Genomic DNA, 17003 nt, shown 5'->3' with positions numbered 1-17003 from the left:
TCATTTATATATATATATGTATAATATATATATGTATAATATATATATATATATATATATATATATATATATACCTATTTTCTATGGTTGTAATTTTGGATTTTATTTAAATTTTTATTTTATTTAAATAGTTAATTCTTTCTCTAATACTATAATATGTATATACTTGATATATTTATATGCTTAGTTCACTGGGTTGGATAGTAAATCTATCAACATGTAAATGTGTGTATAACTAACACATATTAATTCATTTTGTGTGGTGTTCAGTTCATTTAGTTTCTTGGTTAGAGTGTTAAGTTATGATTTGGGGTTAATTCTGTGGCTGATTTCGTAATTCAACATTTTTTTAATGAGAATTCCTTTAGGTACATTTGATCATTCTAATTAAGGGCGTGCACGATCCATAGACATTTTAAGTTAAACGTTTCCGAATGTTTGTTTATTAAGTACATAAATTGCAGTTACCTTAATCTAATTGTTAGCAAGATGTGTTGCTGCTCGGCAGACGTTTAAGGTGGAGTACGAGGGTAAGTAAAGGATGATTGTTACCTTAAAATTAGGTGGTTTATTTTAGAGTATTTTTCCATGAGAAGCTGAGTGTCCTTATTAATTAGGGGAGCGACATATGAATTAATTTGTATATCAAACAATCAACAACTCAAAAAAAAACATTATACAAAACAAAGACTAGAGGATAGCGAAACAGTTGAATGTATGTGCCAAGCAGTGCCTTGGGTGAGGGAAAGCCAGGATTATACATTTTTATATATCCAAGCCTTTGAAACCGTCTTGCATATTAGGATCCTAATAAAAATTAAATAGTACGGAATAACTGAAAAATTAATAATTATAATTAGATCATTCTAATACAATAATACACATCCAGGTTATTCTTGATTGACGTACATAAAAATCATACTATTTATGCGGGAATGTCTAAGAGGTCGATTCTTTAGTCTCTTATTTCTTTTAATTTTGGCTGGTCTCCCTGATAACATTTGGCATATTCGTCGATTATACAATCTCTATGACAAACAAAAGCGTAAAATAGGTGTACACAAATATAAGACAATGAGGGGATATTTGGAAATCGACATCCAAACCGTAGAGGAGTGTGACCGTAAATGGAGGGCAATATTAAACGTGTTCATCTATCTTAAGAATTACAAGAAGTTTTCAAAACTGGCGATAGCTATGACTAATGAAAACACAACCTGATAAGCTTTCCTTCAAAATACTCGGCTTAAAATTCACAGGTATTATGAACTGGATATTGCGGAAGGTACTGCAAAAGGGGTGCCTTTCTTTATCCTGATAGAAGGTTACCTATATTTTAGATTATTCGTATACCTGTACACATCCGCCATTTGACCATATATGAAGTACTGTTGTCATATCTGGGTTGATGTATTTACTAAGAAAAAAAAATCCAAAGGAGTGTCTTTAATTTAATAGGTTCCACCAACCAAGTTCTAAATCCTGTCTCATTGCCACAATGTTGCATCTCTCTGCCTGATTTACAAGTATTTATAGAATGTGTCCGATGTACGCATCGCGCTTGTGTTCCATCGACGTGTATACCCCTGACCAACCCGCTTAACAACAAAATATAATCTCTTTATAATAGACGTCCCTTAATGTCGGATAAGCTTCGACAATAATTGTTTGTTTCCTGGGAGAGTTTGACTTTAGTATTCCCGTCCTGCTACTTATTTCTCTGACTGTACTGATATGCAGAATTTTATACGTAAATCATCTTCCCTAAACATCCTCACCAATAGTAGCACATGCCGTGGAAATAGGATTTGTTTGATGTGACCTTAGGTAAAAAATATACATATATTTAAAGAAAAGGTCCATTCACTTTTCATTAGTACGTGAGTTGTTTATTTTCTTTTACATGATATTTAGTAAGTCGATGTTTTTATTTATTTTTGCTGAGGATATATTTTTATTTTCAAATATTTTTTTCTAGTTCATAATTTCAACACATCTCGTTACAATCAAAGAAAAAGATGTTATCATTTTTAACATTGTTATGAACAGTGCCGTATGTTCATAAGCTGGAATATGTCTGTATGTAGTAGCTGACGATGCGTGTTAGGGGAGTCTAATTTATTAGCAACATATTTATCAGATGTTTTCCCACATAAATTCTATGTATTTATGTGGGAAAAGATCTGATAAATATGTTGCTAAATCTAATAGGTTCTATCATCTATCATGTCACCTAGACACCATCATCCCAACGCGATAATATGGAAGGAAGAATGTAAAATTTTTCAACACGTTTTTAATCGCTAGTTGTTAGAATTATACATATGCGAGTCCAAAATATTTTCAAATATTTTCGTATTAAAATTAGTAAAAAATAATAGATTGTACTGACAACTGTACTGGCATGCAGAAGTTCAAGTGTAACGTAAACCGACCTCTGTAGCTTATGCCCCTGATCGAAGCCCCTTACATCAAAGTGGCAATGTGCCTTGTTTGGGGTGGAAATATAATAATAAAAAAGATCATCGGTTTGTTAATTTGATTAATTTAAACAGAAAAAATATTAAACTGTAAATATCACTTCTATCTTAGACAATACTCGCACACACACACACTTATATATATATATATATGTATATATATATATTTATGCATATATATATATATATATATATATATATATATATATATATATATATATATATATATATCGACCGATGTTAATCGGGACAGACTGCACTGCTGATTCCCGAAAGGATGATACTCTAGTGGTTGTAGGTATTTTATAATTATCGTAATAAATAATTACGTTAGCCTCTTTAAAACTCGTTTCTTATCGCTGAGTACATTCAATTGATAAAAATGTCGGTCAATTTTGCTCGCATGCGCAAATCGTCATCTGATTATCAGCTCACTCTGACAGACGTTAAAAACATTTAAAAATAAATGTTTAAAATTTCAACGGCATTTCTGGCCGTTAATGGTGACCAAATGAATTTGGACCTTGCTAATGAAGTTACATATGGCTTCGTTCTCGGGTTCAAAATTATCGGTCGGTATAAATCGTGACACCCTGCACTAATGATCCCCGAGATAATGAAATGAGAGAACTTGCATGCCTAAAAGAGTTAGATTCAGTAACTATTGGTACTGAATAGAACATGAATGCCTAGTAGACACTACCTTTAAGTGAAAAAGCATCATTGTACAGTGGTTTGACAGGACAGCATAAAAATAATTTCCCTCAGAAATAAACATCGACTAAATATTTAATACCGCATATTAATAGGGGCTCAAAAAATGGATTTTCGGTATGTGTTGCCGACATTTGTTTTTCAAGAAATAGTGAAAGTTTTAGAAGTGATGTTAACTAATGTAACATTCGGAAACTTGATATTCTATTAGACTAGATTAACCTATCTTCTAAGACTAATATATCACATATATATTAATCTATCTTCTGGACGCCAGTAACACTAATATACCACATAAAAGCTATACCAGAACATTATTAAACTGTACGCTGAGGAGAATAACATTCAGTGTATAAGAAGTAAAGGACCACTCTATGAAATATGCAAAGATCTATGTATATCACACAGAGATTAAGACTAATTTCTTGATAAAATATTATCACCTTATCAGAAGATATATTAAGAAACGAAACAGAAACTAGTATTAGTACAATTAGTCTCAATTTAAAATGTTATGTCGTGGAACAGAACACGTACACATTTTGAAGGGATACATGCACTGTAGTTTAATATCATAATTTATTCTAATTGTCCTTTTTAAAAAAGAAATAATTATAAGGCAATCTTTCACAAACATTTTGTAATATGATCTATTTTATAGATGTGTTTTAATCTACGATGACATCATTTCCTCTTGTTTTACTACATTGTAAAATATAGCTGATTTCATTTTTCATGACACTTTCTAATTTAAGTGAATTGAAATTGAATTTATAGCGTGTAATTTATATATTAACTAGCAGTCCAGGATGTAGAGACGCGGCATACAAAAGATATTGATATACCCCGGAAAAAACGGACACACTTTTGTTTCAATTGAAATAGTAGTGATCCAAAAAAAAAAAAAAAAAACAATAGTCGCAGTAGGCAAGCTGGAACCTGTAAGGGGAAAGAGAAAAAGGGGGTGTAAAAAGAGATTACGCGCTATCTTTCACGGCCACGACGGCATGGCCTCGCGGCGAGTCGGAATAACGTTTTGTAAACGTACATTTAGATTGCTAGATGTATGACGTGCAAAGATTTCGACGAAAAAATCATCCTCTTTGTAAAAAAACTAGGTGCCCAGCGCGGAATTAATATTTTTGGCCAATTTTAAGTGATTTTTAGCCCGAGAAAAACAGAAAAAGGGTGTGAAAGCAATCTTTCTAAGGATACCAATTTTTTGTACGATTCGATGCGTTTGTTGAAAGTTTTTGGTAGACATACAAACATACACAAGCAGACACAAACTAACACACATTTTTTCCGTTTATATATAAGACTAGCATGGCTAGTCGGCATTGCCGGTGTGAGAGAGGTATCATATTGGCCAACACTCCCCCCCCCCAAAAAAAATATTAAAATAAGTTTTGTTCCAATTGAAATAACAGCGAATACTCGTGCAAGCGGATGAAAATAAAGGTGGAAAAATATTACCGGCTGTCTCGGCCGCAGTGACTTATTATTATCCCGGCCTTTCGAAAAAAATGTTTATCAAAGTACGTTCAGATTATTAGACATGCGACTTTCAAAAAATGCCGACACAAAGACTGATTTCTTCTTGCAAAGGTCGGCCCAGGAGATCATCACAGAATTAATCTTTTTGGTCAATTCTTAAATATTTTTCATCTGAGAGATTGAGCTTTCGAACAATACTAATTTTGAAGACGTACACACACACACACACACACACACACACACTTTCTTTTTGCACATAATATATTTACTATAGTATTTATCCGTGAATAGGTCGGGTATTTTTTAACGATGGTTTATTTATATTGACGTTCGTTAATATACTTACAAAAGTAGTATTAATCTGTTGTGAAATCATAACTAAAGGCAACAAGAGACAGATACTTTCATACCATACACTTGAAAATAAACTATTTTTTCTGTAAATGTTGGAATCCCGAGGCTACGTTCGTAAAATCTGGCTAGGAGCATGCTGAATTTATTTTAAAAATCGTAATTTTTGTCTTGGTTCTAGCCGCGTGTAAAAATAAACATTTTGAAGCCGAATATTTGTTCCAATTTTACAATGCCGAGGTTATACCATGGAACATTTGTTACAGAAAATAAAATTAATAAATATCTTATTTAAATATGTAAAATACTTTCCACCCGTTAATTTAATGGTCAATTTTTATCAAGCAATTCTTTTCACAGTGTACATTTATATATACATATATAATATTTTACCAATGTGTATGTATATATATATATATATATATATATATATATATATATATATATATACGCGCTTGTGTGTATGTTACTGTTGGTGTTTATAGAAAAGTATAAAAAGAAAACTCAAAGTAATTTACTTATTCATTAAGTGTGTGTATTTATTTCAAAATTTCTTCGAAATGATTGATTTAAAGTAATAAAACATTTTTCATTTCTCACAAGTTTTTTTGCTTCATATTCTGTTGAGTTTAACCAACTTACATCTGATTCCAATTTTTTCATCAATTTATAACAAAGCTTATAATACAAACAACGGGAACAATTCAAAGAAAAACTATAGCCAAACACTAGCACTAATTAGCTTACATTCTTATAAGCATCATACAATATTATGCAAATTATGTTATCGGAGGAAAAGTTTAAAGGTTTCGAGCAATTTCCAGCAGAAAACAAATGATCACAATACAAATAAATCTAAACCTTGTCCGAGAGAGAATTAACACAAGATTTGAGAGAAAAAGAAAACAATTACAGAACGAAATACCAAATAGGTTCGCCCTCCTTCTTCATACTCAATCACTGAATAATGATAATGTGCGCATCGAATAAAACGGGAAGGTAGAGAAAACAAAATCCCGCCAAAATAAGATTCGGTTTTCTAAAAGCTTAGGACATAAGACGATATATATATAGTATATTGTATATCAAGCATTTAGTGTAAACGAAGGTAAGTCTTTGCTGGTTTTCCTTAAGGAAGTGATACTAAACAAAGGTCACAACTTCGCTACAGCCATCATGAGGATCCATACATAGACATAAAACGCCTTGAATAAGGACAGACGAAAATAGGGACTTCAAAGTGTTCCACACATTACGCCAGCAAATGAAAAAATATTGGTTATCAATAACTACGCAGTTATGACTAATTCATTGTACTTTGATCAGACAAAGACAATGATACAGTCTTAATGATAGCGATGAATAGTCAAGCAAATTGATGGATGTAATATGAACTAGATACTAATTTAAAGTTAAATGCTAACATTTTGTAAACATAGTGTCAGTTTAAAAACATCCTTATTAATAAAAGGAGCAAATCGCACCTGAAAGTACAGATAGCTTAATCAGTATTACAGCAAACTACTACACCGTTTACATTCGGTAAATTCACAAATATGACATTTCCCTGTAGTCGCTTGTATACGCCCGGGCTTTAGCACTCTAGTCATCTGTCTGTTGCCTTGTACATACAATCATTGGCAAATAGTTATACTATGTCAAGGATTTAGCTTAATTACTGGAGGAAAATCTACGTAGCTCACGGTCATTACACTCACATTGATGGTTTTATATCGAGTAAATCTTATGACGAATTTAACAGTGAAGACTTTGATGTGCTAGGCGATGTATTTGTTTTGCGTAGAGAATAAAGTATCAGGTAAAAACCAGTTATAAGTGACAATATTTTATACGTTCCTAGCTCCAATTCTCAGTGTCGGGGATGCTAGGAATAAAGTTGCAGATTAAAAAAAAGCATACAAAACAGAATTCAACCCTCTCATAGTTTCCGAAACGTGATTATGCTAATCTCCTGGATAAAATAACGTGCTTTTATCCGAGAGTCGATGTAGAGTCTCCTCGCATTCGACAGGAAGATTCTCGAGGTTGATTGAAAAAAATGTTTCTTCTTACATTAAGCGAAACGTAAGAATAACGCTGCAGAAAAAGCATGGGCCGAATAACTTAAGTATATATTTTTAAAAATCTTGTTCTTTTCAAACAGTATATTGCCACGGGAATGTAAGAGGCTACTATTTAGGACGATACATGCGTGGGAAAAAATAAAGTGATAAACGTGATAAACGTGTTACATTTTATTTAGGTTGTTGCATGTCAGTATTTTCAGAGAAGTCAGAAAACGCAGAAAGAATTCCAATTTTAGCAATCCGAGCGAATAATATAGTTAAGTAAAAGGATTAGCGGTATACAGGGATCACTATATATTCTTTAATTGTTAATCAAATTTTAATTACAAAACAATAAATATGTAAATTCATATCATTACTTGGAAGCACGTTAAAAGCATAATTTAACAGCAAATGGGATCTTGTAAATTGCTACAGCTATTTATATAATATCCATGGATTCTTTGATTAGAATCGATTTTTCTTAATAATATTGCCTGAAACTTTCTTCATGATTATTTGGAAAATTATTAAAAGTACTAAAGCGGGGGGAACTGAAATACGCTGCCCTTAATCAGTCGGTTGACATTCATGCAATTCCTCACACTTTTGCTTAAAATTCTTCCTTTATTGGTTTTATTAGTTACATGACTGTTGAGAAATGTAATTGGCGTTTATATATATATATATATATATATATATATATATATATATATATATATATTGGTATATTTAGGCAACATTTTTTCATTCAAGCAAATATTATTAAATACAACGGAGACATTTTGTCTTATAATTCTTTTTTTTAATTTTTCAATTTTTCGTATTGTCTTTTTTGTTTCAAAATCAAAAATATTAATAAAGGATTCATGCATGTTGCTGTTACGAGCGCTTTCGATTCGTCCACGAATCATCATCAGGTGTTAAAAATACAGGATTGCGAAAATGAGGATTAAAAATGAAAACTAAAATATATATATTCAGTGATGAGTTAAAATAAAAGTCGATTAAGAATAAAAGTCGATTAAAAATTCGAGTGTTAAAACCAGCAAGTTCGTAGACACCATGTACGAAGTCCGTCCAACACGGACTACGCAAGACATTTCAGAACGTTACTGCTTTTTTGAAATGCAATGTCATTTATATTAGGTTGAAGAGTTCTAATGTACGACGCTTCAAGAATCTTTAATTTTTTTACATTATTTTCCCGTTGTATAATTTTTGTGTTGTCAACGAGGACCTTTCTAACATTGGAGGGGGGCAGCTATGTTCTTTTTTTAAATGTTTGTAAATCGCGCTTGTGTCGTTAAGGTGCATAGTTATTCGCCGGGACAACGTTGTTGTTGTATGCCCAATGTATGTATTATTTTTGGAGTTACATTCTCCAATAGAGCATTTAAATTTATACACTACATTGGTTTGCTCCAACGTTTTTATCGCCGGTAAAGAGTTGTTTTTAACCACAAGGTTTTGTGTTCGAAATTTCCTATAATAGATAATAAATTTAATTTTAAAATTACTGTCAACAGGCGTCAAGTATCTTTGTATAATATTTTTTATTGCATTTTCTTCGATTCTGAAATTAGGCGTCATTTGATTTTGGTAAAATATATTAATGGGGTTTGCATTGCGGTGTTGGCTAACATTATTATTCTGGTTATCGGAAGATTGTAGCATTTTTTTTTATTTGTTCATCAACAATGTAATTGGAGAAATGATTATTGATGAGTACTTGTTTAATGTTTTTTATTTCAATTAGCAATGGGTTTTTTGTGGAGGATATCATTTTAGCACGATTTAGTAAATTTTTTATTATGGCTATTTTGTACCTTTGTGGACACTCACTTTTAAAGTTCAGGAGGCTAGAGTTTATGCTAGTTGGTTTTTTATATACAGATGTATTACAAGTGTTATTAGACGTATCAATAAGGACATCAAGAAATGGAATTTTATTGTTATTATTTAACTCTACTGTGAATTTTAAAATTGAATTTTCTTGAAAGAGGTGCTGTAATTGGTGTATCTGTTCATTATTTTCAGCTAAAATGAGAATGTCATCCACGTAGCGTACATAAATTGGGGGTTTTATGTTGTTTTTAAATATTTTGTTCTCTAAGTCAGCCATGTAGAATTCACTTAGGGTTGGTCCGAGGACTGATCCCATTGCCACACCGTCTATTTGAGTATAAATGTTACCATTGTGGACATAGAAGTGTGCTTCTGTAGTGCAAATTAGTAACAATTTTTTTAAAACTCTTTTGTTAATTTTAAGTGGGGGGAGTGATGGATTATTATAAATGTTCTTGATAATTATATCTATTGTTTCTACTACAGGTACATTTGTAAATAAACTTTCTACGTCAAGGGAAGAAATTATTTTGTTTTCTGGTTGCATTGATTTTAATATTTGTATTAGTTCGTGTGTGGACTTAACGCTATATTTACTAGGAATATATGGGCTGATAAGTTCGTTTAGTGTTTTTGTTAGGCGATAGATGGGAGTCTGAATTTGGGATATAATAGGTCGGAGAGGAAAATCGGGTTTATGTGTCTTGATTGTGCCATATAAGTAACCAGGTTTATAGTCTCCAATTATTTTAGGGAGTTGAAAATTACCAATTTGTTCATTATTAGCTGTAATTAGTTTATTGACTTGCGTTTTAAGTGTATTAGTAGGATTCTTACTAATATTTTAAATTTCGTATTATCATTAATAATATTTTTAAGTTTTTCATCATAATCGGATTTATTAAGAATGACGAAAATATTGGATTTATCAGCTTTTTTATAACTATATTAGGGTGGTTACGTAGTTCTTTGGCAGCATTTTTTAAATCGGTAGTAAGTACCGAGTTGTGTTTTTTATAGAATCGGGTTTTTATAGCTTCCGCTTTTAGGATATCTCTTAACCCAGGGTGAGTGGTTATTTTGTTTTCTTTTTCTAGGTTAGTAATGCGTTCATAGAGTAATTCAATTTCGGCTTTTTTGTTTTGATGGTTGAATTGTGGTGTGAGGTGACAGTTAGGTCCAAGGTTTAAGAATTCTTTTTGTGCGTCTGTAAGTTCGTAGTCTGAAAGGTTAACGTAAAATTGTGTGTTAGTAGGCAGTATGATAGATCCATGGTATAGAGAATTAACTTTTTTTTGGATGATCAGTCGATGAGAATGTTCGTAATTCGTGGTGATGTCAGTGAGTCGTTGTTGGAGTTCAGTGTATTGGTCGTTGGTAATGTGGTCCTTCAGTTTTTCTTCGAGTTGATTTAATTCATTTGTATGCTTAAGAATTAATTCTTGGGCGTTAGTAATTTGCCTTTTAATACGCTACGTGCACCTCTTTCAAGAAAATTCAATTTTAAAATTCACAGTAGAGTTAAATAATAACAATAAAATTCCATTTCTTGATGTCCTTATTGATACGTCTAATAACACTTGTAATACATCTGTATATAAAAAACCAACTAGCATAAACTCTAGCCTCCTGAACTTTAAAAGTGAGTGTCCACAAAGGTAGAAAATAGCCATAATAAAAAATTTACTAAATCGTGCTAAAATGATATCCTCCACAAAAAACCCATTGCTAATTGAAATAAAAAACATTAAACAAGTACTCATCAATAATCATTTCCCCAATTACATTGTTGATGAACAAATAAAAAAAATGCTACAATCTTCCGATAACCAGAATAATAATGTTAGCCAACACCGCAATGCAAACCCCATTAATATATTTTACCAAAATCAAATGACGCCTAATTTCAGAATCGAAGAAAATGCAATAAAAATATTATACGAAGATACTTGACGCCTGTTGACAGTAATTTTAAAATTAAATTTATTATCTATTATAGGAAATTTTTAACACAAAACCTTGTGGTTAAAAACAACTCTTTACCGGCGATAAAAACGTTGGAGCAAACCAATGTAGTGTATAAATTTAAATGCTCTATTGGAGAATGTAACTCCAAAAATAATACATACATTGGGCATACAACAACAACGTTGTCCCGGCGAATAACTATGCACCTTAACGACACAAGCGCGATTTACAAACATTTAAAAAAAGAACATAGCTATCCCCCCTCCAATGTTAGAAAGGTCCTCGTTGACAACACAAAAATTATACAACGGGAAAATAATGTAAAAAAATTAAAGATTCTTGAAGCGTCGTACATTAGAACTCTTCAACCTAATATAAATGACATTGCATTTCAAAAAAGCAGTAACATTCTGAAATGTCTTGCGTAGTCCGTGTTGGACGGACTTCGTACATGGTGTCTACGAACTTGCTGGTTTTAACACTCGAATTTTTAATCGACTTTTATTCTTAATCGACTTTTATTTTAACTCATCACTGAATATATATATTTTAGTTTTCATTTTTAATCCTCATTTTCGCAATCCTGTATTTTTAACACCTGATGATGATTCGTGGACGAGTCGAAAGCGCTCGTAACAGCAACATGTATGGATCCTTTATTAATATTTTTGATTTTGAAACAAAAAAGACAATACGAAAAGTTGAAAAATTAAAAAAAAGAATTATAAGACAAAATGTCTCCGTTGTATTTAATAATATTTGCTTGAATATATATATATATATATATATATATATATATATATATATATATATATATATATATACTAGCAGGGGTACCCGGCGTTGCTCGGATGTTTCGAGGTGTGTTCCGTTTTGAGTAAATTATAACAAAAGAATAAAAAAAATCGTTGCTCGGGTGTTTCCGGGGTGGGGATTGTTTAAAAAAAAAAGTGATTTTAGGTAAGTAGGAAGGATCAAACCCGGAGTATTGGGGCGAAGTTGGAAAATTAAGTGTGAAAAAAAAAACATGCAATGTTAACAACTCGGCCACCAAGAAAATCCATTTTAGGTGTTTATGAAAAAAAAAAAAAAGACTACGGTAGGTCAGCGCGAATGTGAAAATATAATGTGAATTGTCCGGCATGCTAACCACTATGCCACGGAGCACTGCAACTGAGTTTAGTGATTTTAAGTAACTTAACATGAAAGAAGTGAATGGTTGTATTAAATTAAATTTTGAATAGAAAAAGGTACACATTCTATGATGAAAAAGATTATAAACTTTCCATAAGAATTTCCTATCAGAGTTTTAAAACATTGACCTGACAGGAATATGGGTGGAGTGTGGACAATACTTATGAGACTGCCATGCTGATAATTCACAGCAAAAAAATAACTATAAATAATAATAGAAGGGAGAATTGGCTTTCCTATTTGTATAAAGCTCTTGGATACACAATGTTTGATGTTCTACCCTCTGGTGCTAATATATATAGATTGTGTGGGGAACCTACTCGTGAACATCCTACATAAAACTGTCCGTGACTAAAGCAAGAAGAAGCTAAGTTCAGACCAACCACTGCCAATGGTTTGTCCTTGCGACTTATTTATTGTCATGGCAAAACATAATTTTATTGGGAACTGAAGCCTTTTAAATGGAATTGTTGAATCTGATGGAATAATTGGTATTCTAGGAAGAAATGTCAATTCGCCTGTAGCTACCCCAGTCAATATGACTGCTTCTATCACATGAGGTTGCATTCGTGTTACACATAATCTTGTTCCATTGCATAGTCGTGGAGCATCAAGGTTTCTGAGTAACACAATTGGACATCCAGATTTCAGTTTTAATTTGTGTGGTGGCATACCAGGTAATTGCAAGGAATTTAAAAATTCTGTAGGGTACTGTACAGCATGGGCATTATCTACAGTAGAATCTAGAGAAATGTAAATTTGTTCCTCACCTGGAATTTCATCAAGCAGTTGATCATTGATGATGTGTACCATATCATTTTTTGGAGCTAAAATTGCTCTTTCTGTTAGCCATTGAGGATTAGTATAATTTGCAGCTATATTTGGGTAAACTTTGTTACAAAGTTCTGCGAGTGAGGAAACAATTGATCCAATACTTGAAGTAATTACAATTTTACCATGTTTGTCTGTTGGAATTTTGCCATCTCCAATTTGTAGAAGTATGGAATCAAATTTATCAGCCAATGGGTCACTATTAAGATGGACACGCATGTTTGTAGATAAGGTTACAGTCTTGATGTACTTCCACAAATATGACAATTTAATGCAAGCATCGAGCTCATCAGCAGGACTTCCACGTGGGACAATATAAAGCGTTTGTCAGAAGTCACCAGATAATAAAAGTGTGATGCCACCCATGACAACATCACGTGACTTGAGATCACGCAATGTTTTATCTAGAGCTTCAAATGCTTTGTTATGTGCCATTGTGCATTCATCCCATATTATCAAGGAACAATTCTGTAAAATTTTAGCTGAATCTGATCCTCGTTCTATATGGCAAATTGGAATAGAATCTTTTATTAATGATAATGGCAATTTGAATTTGGAGTGAGCTGTTCTACCACCAGGAAGAAGGGTCGCTGCAATACCTGATGATGCCACAGCTACAGCTATTTTTCCTTCTGACCTTACTTTTGCAAGAATTAACTTGGTAACAAATGTCTTTCCTGTTCCTCCTGGAGCATCAAGGAATATAAGGCCACCTTGCTGATCTTCAACAGTATTAACTACAGTTCGAAAAACATGAATTTGCTCACTATTTAGTTTTGCAATACCGTCCTGAACAATTGATGCTTGCTCATGTGGTTGATAGCTAATTTCACGTGTCCAAGCAGTGACAATAGGATGTGTATTAGATCTATCAGGTGAGGTAAGACCCAAATCTGTCAGTGTTTTACCATTCATCTTATATGTAATATCTTCAATATGAACCAGAGCAGTATTGAAGATTTTGTCTGTAAAAGTTATACCAGCCCCAGGATGTTGATTGCGTTCCCTAAGGAAATCTTCACTTAATACTTCTTTGTGTGTATGCCAAAGTCGTGTTGGATAAGATACTGCACAGGTAGTTAACATGATAGCAAACAAATGTCTCAAATTATGTGCCAAGGCAGATGTAGATGCTTCCTGTAATGTAGCATCCCAGTGGTTATCATCATCAAGCAGTCCATGTGCAGCACATGCATCTCTGAATGTATTCATAATTTGACCATTAATATTTGTTAGATCATTAAAGTTATGTGGACCTCTAACATGATTTAGAAGCAGTCTCAAACAGAAGCATTCAAAATGATTTGGATGCACGGTGTATACCGTGCCCAAAACTTCAGTTTTTTTAACACACGGGTAGCCTTGAACTGACCTACCCTGTAAGCGTCGCTTGAATATTTTATTATGAGTGTCCCATGTATAATAATGTCTGCCATACAAGAAATTATAACCTTCTTGACCTGTCCAATGAATGATTGGGTACTGTAAAGCATCATATGCCCAATGTGTTACAGCAATACGCTGTAATTGATGGTTTCTGCGATGCAAGATGATATCTCGCTGATTTAATTCTTGACCGACTATTACAACAGCAACCTCAGGTGCATCTGGAACATTGAAACAACGTTTATGTTCTTGTCTTGGAGTTTTATCAGCATGTATAACTACTTTTAAATCATAACATGGAGCATGCTCCATAGCCATCTTGAAGTTTTTGATAAAGTTATTTTCTCGCTGAAGCATATTTCGCAAATCAAGAACAATGTCAAACTTTGTTTTTGGAGCATAATTACATCTTGTCGTAGCTTCTTGTTGATCATCATCCATGAAATATATTTGAAGATACTGTGGATTTCCAGTATCAATGGGAAGCAAAGAACCAAGTCTATGAGAAATCTGCCCACAAACTTTAAATGTCGGCATGTAGGCTCCTTCACGTATTTGTTCAGCACCGAAGCTTGTCATACTGAAGCAGTTATTGTAACTCCGGATGTTGTTCAAGAAATGTGTTGAGTTAATTGAATTGTTATCAATAAGTGAGCGTAATGGTTCAGGAGGAATACCTAAATCTGGAAGAATAACTTTTCCACCAGAACAACAGATACCTGGTGATTCCCGATTCCATTTCTTTGCTTTGCATTGTCTGCAAGGTGTCCCATTACTCAATGTGCCAATTTGAACATCTGAGCGTAATTGATAAGTACGTGTAGCCTCATATGTACGTCCTTCGTGCAACCAGAAAGATGATTTAGGAGCAGTTGTGCGTAATGTGTGTCTCTGCATTGCTTCTAATATAGTCTGTCTGTTTTGCGCAACCCTAAGTTCCACATATGTGTTTATATCCGTAGGTTGTGACTGGTCCGCCTCATATAAGTCTGGGTCAAAAGTAACTTGATGTGACCCATAGTCCTGATTTGCATTTTCGTTCAAGGAAGTACCATAAGTGGCTTCCTGAGACTGTTCATGATGTTCCCCTTGTCGACTTCTTTTTCTGGTTGCAACTGCTGTTGTATTACGACTAAGGGAAGTCTTTTTTGGTGGCATATTTTATAAAAGATTGTATTGTGTAAAAAGTGACAAATTATTATATACTCAACTAATGAGCTCTATGGTCTTGATGTTTGACTTTTGATGTTTGACTTTTGATGTTTGATTGCCTTTTCAACTGAAAAAGAAAAAAAAACTGACAGAATTAAGTTTATGTTTTTATTGCCCCCCTCTTCTACCGACGAAAGAAATAAATTCAACGTTTCCATTAATGAACGAAATGTGTGAGTCTACCACATTATGAATCGATGTAGATAATATATGAGTGGAGTAAAGGTTATGTAAATGCAAACATCGGACTGTATTTTGCAAACGAAATAAACCGGTAATGATGTATATTTATTTGTTATTTATTGCGAACAAAAATGGAAATAATAATAGTTCTTGTAGTGGCCAATTTTTGTGGAAAAAAAACATTGCTGTGGATGTTTCCAATCCCCCGGTTTTGGGGAAGTTATAATCGGCCCCCCGGCAAACAGAAGGACCCAAATATGTAAACTGTGCCAAACTGGGCGGGCAAAAATGAGGGACTTAGTTGTGCAAGCCGATTTATCCTAAATTTTTTGTAGGTTTCCTATGAGTTTTCTATTGTATTCGAAAGAGTAAGGAGTAAACTTAATGTGCCAAAGGGGAAAAAAAGTATTTGTACACGTGAAAAATAAAGTTTTCTGGGTCTATTTCCGAGTTAATTAGTAAAGTGAAGTTCTAAAACATTGTAAAAAAAAAACACCTTGTTAGTACAAAACATGAATTAATTAGAGCCAAACCGAATGATATTGGCGTTCGCAAAAAACAACAAAGTAAAATTTCGTACATGACGCAATGGAAAATGTGTGTTAAAATCATTGGTAGATGCCCCCCAAAAAAAGGAAGTAAATAAAGAACGAAATAAAAAGTGGAGAAAGAGAGGTTCTACTGCAAACCGGAAAGAATAAAAATGCAACAATATTGAATAACCCCAAGAATCGTACGCTGAAAAATGTAAGTATGTAGTTTGGTAGGGTAAAGTAATTACCCAGATATAGTTTTTGTATTATCTCCTGGTGTTATTGTTATTATTATTATTTTTTTTTCTTAAGTAATTGTGTATTTGTTTTGGTTTATTGGTTGTTGTTGTTGTTCTTGTTTTATTATATTGGTATATTTTATTTTGTGTAAGCGATCCGATGCAGACGATGTGTTTTTGAAGTAAACCTGTTTGTCTGCATTCTGGTCGTAGTCGTAGTCGTAGTCGGTTTCTTCCCATTCGAATGTCGTCTGCTGACATTCAGATAGGATTTGTATCAATGGTTTAATGAAACTTCCACCAAGGGAAAAAAGTAATAAATTGCACAAAAATAATAAATAAATAACCACTGATGTAATAAGTCACCCGTCCCCTGAGTATGAATTCCGAAATTAGTGGAAACATAGCATAATATAAAATTTAAAAAAAAGAAGTCGTATTATCGTCTGACAGCGATCGCCCGATCCATGGCTAACGTGTAGTAACGTAAACCGGCCCCCA

Source organism: Euprymna scolopes, chromosome 19 (genome assembly GCF_053919585.1).
Source record: "Euprymna scolopes isolate OS-2025 chromosome 19, ASM5391958v1, whole genome shotgun sequence".
Lineage (NCBI taxonomy): Eukaryota > Metazoa > Mollusca > Cephalopoda > Sepiida > Sepiolidae > Euprymna > Euprymna scolopes.
Note: the sequence above shows the minus strand (reverse complement) of the source record.